We start from the raw sequence: 6,932 nt of genomic DNA on the forward strand, positions 1-6,932 counted from the left end.
CCGACCCTTAATTCGGAGCCAACTGCGCCAATCGAGGATGGGTGGTTGGACACCGCCTCGGGGGCTGCAATCTCTACGACGATCGAGCCGGACACCAGCCCTATTCTCTGCGAAGCCCGTGACTCCAAGGAGCCGGACTCCTCTCCAGACTCCGAGCCCTCCGCGCCCCTACCGATCGAACCTGATTGGGCGTCGATCATGGAGTTCACCGCTGCGGACATCTTTCAGCACTCGCCCTTCGGCAATATTCTGAATTCACTAAAGTCTCTCTCTTTATCAGGAGAGCCCTGGCTGGACTATGGTCAACAAGCTTAGGATGCGGTTGATGAAGAAATTCAAAGCCCACCCACCACCCACTTCGTAGCCACTGTTGATGATTTAACCGACATGCTCGACTTCGACTCCGAAGACATCGATGGTATGGACGCCGATGCAGGAGACGATCAAGAACCAGCGCCTATAGGGTACTGGAAAGCCACCTCGTCGGATGATATATACATGGTGGACACCCCAAAAGAAGGCAATGGCGATGGAACAACGGAGGATGACCCCTCCAAGAAGCAGCCTAAGCGCCGGCGTCAGCGGCGCCGCTCTAAATCCCGCCAAAGCAAAAAACGGTGATTCTGGCACGGGAGATAATAACACCCCGGACAGTGCCGAAGACAACCACCTCCAGCAAGATTCAGCACAGGAGGATGGAGAACCCAGCCCTCATGAGAGAACGGTAGACAGAGAGATCGAGGACGATAATTATATGCCTCCCTCCGAAGACGAGGCAAGCCTTGACGACGATGAATTTGTCGTGCCGGAGGATCCCGTCGAACAAGAGCGTTTCAAACGTAGGCTTATGGCCACGGCGAGCAGCCTCAAGAAAAAACAGCAACAGCTTAGAGCTGATCAAGATTTGCTAGCCGACAGATGGACTGAAGTCCTTGCGGCCTAAGAGTATGAACTCGAACGCCCCTCCAAGAGCTACCCAAAGCGCAGGTTGCTACCCCGATTAGAGGAGGAAGCACCTAAACCTACATCACCAGCGCATGATGCGGCCGTCCGGCCACCCCGTCGCCGCGACAGAGAGGCCTCTTGGCCCTCCACTCAAGCTGCACCCCGGCGCCGCTCAAAAAATAACAAGGCACGGGAAAATGCGCCAGACCTGCGAGATATATTGGAGGACAAGGCAAGGCAAACAAGATCGATCTATGGATCGCGTGGGCACCCCACGGCACGAGACGGTAATCGTCACTCCGGATACAGTAAATCCGTCCGGGCCGAACACAGTAGACAAAGCTCGTTTGAGCTACGTCGTGATATAGCCCAATACAGAGGCGCCGCACACCCACTATGCTTCACAGATGAAGTAATGGATCATCAAATCCCCGAGGGTTTCAAACCCGTGAACATCGAATCATACGATGGCACAACATATCCTGCGGTATGGATCGAGGACTATCTCCTTCATATCCACATGGCCCGCGGTGATGACCTACACGCCATCAAGTACCTCCCACTCAAGCTTAAAGGACTAGCTCGGGATTGGCTTAATAGCTTGCCAGCAGAATCAATTGGTTGTTGGGAGGACCTGGAAACCGCATTCCTCGACAATTTCTAGGGCACTTATGTGCGACCACCAGACGCCGATGACCTTAGCCACATAATTCAGCAGCCAGAGGAATCGGCCAGACAATTCTAGACACGGTTTCTAACCAAGAAAAATCAAATCGTCGACTGTCCGGACGCAGAGGCCCTAGCAGCCTTCAAGCATAACATCCGCGACGAGTGGCTTGCACGGCACCTAGGACAGGAAAATCCGAAATCTATGGCAGCCCTCACGACACTTATGACCCGCTTTTGCGCGGGAGAAGACAACTGGCTAGCTCGCAGCAATAACATGACCAAGAGCCCTGGTAATTCGGATACCAAGGACAGCAGTGGCAGGTCACGTCGCAACAAGCAAAAGCACCGCATTAACGGCGACAATGCTGAGGATACGGCAGTTAATGCCGGATTCAGAGGCTCTAAGTCCGGTCAGCGGAAAAATCCATTCAAAAGAAATACTCCAGGCCCGTCCAGTTTGGACCGAATACTCGACCGCTCATGCCAGATACATGGCACCCCCGAAAAACCAGCCAATCACACCAACAGGGATTGTTGGGTGTTCAAGCAGGCAGGTAAGTTAAATGTCGAAAGCAGAGACAAGGGGCTGCATAGCGATGACGAGGAGGAGCCCCGGCCGCCGAACAACAGTGGACAGAAAGGTTTTCCCCCACAAGTGCGGACGGTGAACATGATATACGCAACCCACGTCCCCAAGAGGGAGCGGAAGCGTGTGCTAAGGGACGTATACGTGATGGAGCCAGTCGCCCCAAAGTTCAACCCATGGTCTTCCTGCCCGATCACTTTTGATCGAAGGGACCACCCCACTAGCATCCGTCATGGCGGATTCGCCACATTGGTTCTAGACCCAATTATTGACGGATTTCACCTCACTAGAGTCCTTATGGACGGCGGCAGCAGCCTGAACCTGCTTTACCAGGATACAGTGCGGAAAATGGGCATCGATCCCTCGAGGATTAAACCCACTAAAACAACCTTTAAAGGCGTCATACCAGGTGTAGAGGCCAACTGTACAGGCTCAGTTACACTTGAAGTGGTCTTCGGATCTCCGGATAATTTCCGAAGCGAGGAGTTAATCTTCGACATAGTCCCGTTCCGCAGTGGCTATCACGCACTGCAAGGGCGAACCACATTTTCCAAGTTCAATGCGGTGCCGCACTACGAATACCTCAAGATCAATATGCCAGGCCCTCGAGGAGTCATCACGGTCAATGGAAACACCAAACGCTCTCTCCGAACTTTGGAGCATACGGCGGCTATCGCAGCGGAAGTACAAAACAGCCTCTCAAGGCAATTCTCCAGTCCAGCCATTAAACGTCTGGACACCGTCAAGCGCGCCCGGAGTAACCTACAACAAGACCGCCTGGCACGTTCCGAGAAAGCGTAGCAATGCGGCCCCAACCCCAGCCCTCACGAACTTGCGAAACCAGTGTTGCGCGTACATAACTACGCTCTGGAAATACCATGGGCACAGGGGGAGGGGCACCATCACGGCACGCCCGAAACGCGGCTTAAATCGCACTAGGGGCTACCGATTTCTTAATTTTCTCTTATTTTCAAGACTCCATTCTTCGGAAGGCTTGTCCGGCAGTATAATTACCGCACAAACGATACAACCAGGGAAGCAGAAAGCTACGCCGCACTATGGAACTCTAAGGTGGTCTCTATAACGAGCAGTATACCTGTTTCACATACCATTCCGCAGCTCGCCCCTGGAAAGGACATGTTAAATAGTCCCATATTTTGCTTATTGAACCATTTGTATCGTTCTGCTTTGATCACAGCTTTTTTAAATAAACAATGCATAGCTTCCATCTATTATTGCATTACTCTTTTGTACGAATATATGTTCATTAATGACATGTTGCACCCGCACACTTTGGTACGGCCAATACGCCAGGGGCTTAAGTACCCCACAATATGGTGTGAGAAGTCCGAACACTTTCACAAGTGCGGCACCCTGAACTTATAGCATTATATGCATCGGCTCCGAATCATGTCTTGGGTCAATAGTTGGGTTTGCCCGGCTCCTATGTTTTGGTACCTTACGTTCCGTTATATCGGCTAAGGTAGCACTAGGAGAACTACTGCGATTGTGCCCCGGTTGAGCTGGGCTAAGCACCTCAGTAGAGAAAGCTAAAACTGACCGTCATGATGAGGCGAGAGCTGGTCACTGTTCGAGAGTTTTTCGAGTCCCTAAAGACTTATGCCGCTTAGAGCGAGGTGTTGGCTTTGTCCGGCCTAGGCGTGGATAGCGCCCCGAACTCGGTCTTCCGAACACTAGGGACTTCGCCGAAATTTAAAATTATAGAATTCTATGGCTAAGTGAGAGTGTTCAAGCATTATAGTCTGATTGCCTTGTTCGTTGTGTTGAGCGCCTCCCTCGAAGGACCCAAGAATGGGAAAAAGAGCGCTCATGTTTATCCCGAACACCCCAGCACTCGTGGCATGGGGGCAGAAGCCGACGACTCGCCATCTCTCAAATTTGATAAACGGCCGCACAGAAGGTAATATTTTTAATTCAAAAGCGTTGCTTAGCACATATAAACAATTTTTCAGCGTACAGGATCACAAATGCGAGTTTACTCAAAAATTACATCTTTGGAGCATTCATCCGCTATAAGGCGGGCACCCTTCAGGACGCCCTCATAATACGCTTCCGGGACGCAATGCTCCTTGCCCGGTGGCGGCCCGTCCTTCACCAGCTTCTCCGCATCCATCTTGCCCCAGTGCACTTTAGCGCGGGCAAGCGCCCTACAGGCACCTTCGATGCAGACGGAGCGCTTGATTACTTCAAGCCATGGACAGGCATCCACCAGCCGCCTCACCAGCCCAAAGTAGCTACCAGGCAGAGCCTCTCCAGGCCAAAGCTGAACTATGAGGCCCTTTATGGCCTGTTCGGCCACCTTGTGGAGCTCGACCATTTGCTTCAGCTGGTCGCTCAAAGGCACCAGGCGTCCGGCCTCAGCATACTGAGACCAGAACACCTTCTCCATCGAGCTCCCCTCTTCGGCTCGGTAGTAGGCGGCGGCATCAGACGCACTGCGGGGCAAATCTGTGAATGCTCCTGGAGAGCTTCGGACTCGGGTAAGTAACAAGTAATTCACTTTCACGTGCTTTCTTTGCATAATGAATGCCTTACCCGCCGCTATCTTCTTCATCGCTTCAATTCCTTGGAGGGCTTTCTGGGCTTCGGCCTTGGCAGACTTCGCGCTTTCGAGGGCTGCCGCAAGCTCGGACGCTTGCGTCTTTGAGTCAAGCTCCAAACTCTCGTGTTTTTTCACGAGAGCCTGGAGCTCTTTCTGCACCTCCTCCACCCGCGCCTCCTGCTTCCCTCTCTCTGTGCGCTCCGCGGCCGCTCTGTTTTCGGCCTCGGACAACGCATTCTTAAGGGTTGCCACCTTGGTCGTGGCCCCTATAATAGCACGTTGATCCTGTCATTTTGTGCAACCACATCTTCTCTATATACTTGCGCAAGGTATTACTTACCTTCCTTCTCCTCGAGTTGCCTCTTCGCATGGCCGAGCTCGTTCTCGGACCGCGCGAGGTTTTGCTTCAGGGTATCCACCTCCGCAGTCAGTGCGGCGGAGGCCAGCAGCGAAGCCTGCATACACATATTGACTTGATTATGTTAGACTCCTGCGAATGTTATTAGATCCTCTATTCGGCTTTTCTTTCCGAACGCCGAACAGAGCATCAGGGGCTACTGTCTATGCGGTAATATTTTTTTACATATCCTTTACTTACCTCAAAGCCTGTTAGAAGGCTGGCACAGGCTTCAGTCAGTCCGCTCTTGGCAGACTGAACCGTCTGGATCACCGCACTCATAATAATGCGGTGCTCCTCGTTGATGAAGGTGCCGTTAAGCACCTCCAGCAAATTGTCCGGTGCCTCCGGTTGGACGGAGGTCACCGGCTCGGTAGGCTTGCTCCTCTTGGAAGGAGGCTGCCTACCGGAGTCCGGAACCATTGGAGGTTCCGGTGCGGTGTCCAGCTCAAGGCCAGACTTGGAGCCCTTGGGGGTTCTATCCCCTTTGCGCCTGGAGTCTGGGAGGTCGCCTTGCGGCGCCTCCAGGACCACCTCCTCCTGGCTTGGAACCTGTTGGGACAGCACCTCGGCGTCGTCCGTAGGGTGGGGGGAGGTAGCTGGCGGAAGTGAATTCACGTCCGACGAATCCAGGGAGCCGCTCGACGACTCGTCGAGCCCGGCCTTGGGCGGACTGCATAGTCATATTCGGCATAAGGAGGAGCTGTGCAAGAAAGGAACACTATGAATTGCTCTGGTGTCCGAATACTTACGATCTCGCGAGGGGCTTGGACCTGTGCGGCCACTCCTCTTCGCCGTCGTCGGCGTTGGTGGAGTAGTCCGGAGGAGGGGTCTTCCCCTTCTTGGACCCTTCGGCCTCCCCAGTTGGGGCGGCCTTCCTTTTCTTCCCTCCCCCCGCTGGAGGGGGAGAGGTCTCTTCTTCCTCCTCCTCGTCTTCACGGGAGGAGTGCGTCTTGGAGTCGTCGGATGATGAATCCGACACCTCCAGGCATCGGGCACTCTGTCGAGTCCCCATGGCCTTCTTCTTGGCCTTCTTCTCTGGCACCACATAGGGTGCCAGAACCAGCAGCTTCGCCAAGCGAGCGTCCGCTGGGCCTTCGGGCCTTCAGTTGATCTGTCCGGATGTCTCCTGCCAATCCTGTCAAAGGTAAGGGAGCTTAGATCCCACATGGAGTGAAACTATGAAAAACTAATACCCTGTAAAAGGTAAAAAACAGCTTACCGCACTACCATGACGCTACGTGCTGAATCCGCGATCCTCGGTAGCAGATGCGGGGGCCTCGGTGCCCTTGAAAAGCACCTTCCAGGCATCTTCGTACGTCGTGTCAAAGAGCCTGCTCAGAGTTCGGTGTTGCGCCAGGTCGAACTCCCACAGGTTGAAAGCCCTTTGTTGACACGGGAGGATCCGGCGGACGAGCATAACCTGGACTACGTTGACAAGTTTGAGCTTCTTGTCCACCAGGGTTTGGACGCATGTTTGGAGTCCGGTCAGCTCTCCTATTTTACCCCACGACAGGCCTATCTCTTTCCAGGAGGTGAGCCGCGTAGGGGGTCCGGATCGGAACTCGGGGGCTGCAACCCATTCAGGGTCGCGCGGCTCGGTGATGTAAAACCACCCCGATTGCCACCCCTTTAGGGTCTCCACGAAGGAGCCCTCGAGCCATAGGACGTTGGGCATCTTGCCCATCATGGCGCCTCCGCATTCCGCCTGGTTGCCGCGCACCACCTTTGGCTTGACATTGAAAGTCTTGAGCCATAGGCCAAAATGGGGA

Source organism: Triticum urartu, chromosome 5 (assembly GCF_003073215.2).
Source record: "Triticum urartu cultivar G1812 chromosome 5, Tu2.1, whole genome shotgun sequence".
Classification (NCBI taxonomy): Eukaryota; Viridiplantae; Streptophyta; class Magnoliopsida; order Poales; family Poaceae; genus Triticum; species Triticum urartu.